Here is a 1,125-nt window from a genome sequence, read left to right as displayed (position 1 = left end):
CCTCATCACGATGGCGTAGGCTAGCCCGTTCTGTGGCAGACCTAATGAGGATGCCAACGCTCATCTGCAGCAATTCCTGGAGATATGTAGCACATACACCATCAAGGGCGTCAGTCCCGACGCCGTCAGGCTGTGGCTGTTTCCGTTCTCCCTCCTCGGGAGAGCGAAGTAGTGGTTCTATGCCAACCGTACTACTACCAACACCTGGGATAAATGTTCTACGACATTCCTCTCGAAGTTCTTCCCGATGGGCAAAACCAACGCCCTTCGTGGACAAATTTCCAGTTTCCAGCAGACAAGGGACGAGTCCAATTCTAAAGCATGGGAATGACTGCAGGAGTACGTGGCCGCCTGTCCTCATCATGGGATGGACGACTGGCTGATCCTGCAAAACTTTTACAATGGGCTCACCTCGATGTCCCGCGATCACCTGGACGCGGCAGCTGGAGGAGCGTTCTTCTCTAAAACGGTTCAAGGAGCCGTTGAACTCATAGAGAAGATGGTCTCCAATATGGGTTGGAGCGAGGAACGACTCCAGACCCATCAGCGAGGCATGCACACCATCAAGGAGACGGAGTTGTTGCCAAGCTAGATCTCCTCATAAAACGCTTGGACGACCACGAGAAATGGTCACAAGGCACCGTTAAGGCCTTGGACTCTCACATCACGTGCGAGGTCTGCGGCGGCACGGGTCATTCTGGGAATGACTGCCCGGAAAAACGTGAGGAGGCGACGTACATGGGCAACAACAACGGTTATCGTCCACAAAGAGCTCTGGGGTGGAACCAACCACGGCCGTATTATCAAGGAGGAAATAATAACACTAACTTCTCTAACCAACCCTCCTTGAAGGATCTTGTTTTTGCGCAAGCTAAAACCACTGATGCACTGAGCAAAAAGCTTGCTACCAATGATAAGATCTTAGAAAACATAAATGTCAAGCTAGATGGCTTTGCTTCCGCATTTCAAAACCAGCTGAGCTTTAATAAGATGATAGAAACCTGTTAGCTCAGTTGGCATCTTTAGTCCCTGTAAATGAATCTGGGAGGATTCCGGGGCAACCCGACTCCTCCATTGAAAATGTTAAGGTGATCACGACGAGAGGAGGTAACTGCAGGAACTAAT

General features: G+C 50.4%; 1 non-coding gene across 1 annotated transcript; it reads right to left on the bottom strand.

The window, feature by feature from the left end:
- Positions 1 to 262: 262 nt before the first annotated feature.
- Positions 263 to 369, bottom strand: LOC127772400 (small nucleolar RNA R71). Its single transcript, XR_008017389.1, has one exon. It is a non-coding gene; the product is annotated as a small nucleolar RNA R71 (small nucleolar RNA).
- Between the last annotated feature and the right edge of the window lie 756 nt (positions 370 to 1,125).

Source organism: Oryza glaberrima, chromosome 4 (assembly GCF_000147395.1).
Source record: "Oryza glaberrima chromosome 4, OglaRS2, whole genome shotgun sequence".
Lineage (NCBI taxonomy): Eukaryota > Viridiplantae > Streptophyta > Magnoliopsida > Poales > Poaceae > Oryza > Oryza glaberrima.
This window is presented reverse-complemented; position numbering and strand designations above follow the sequence as displayed.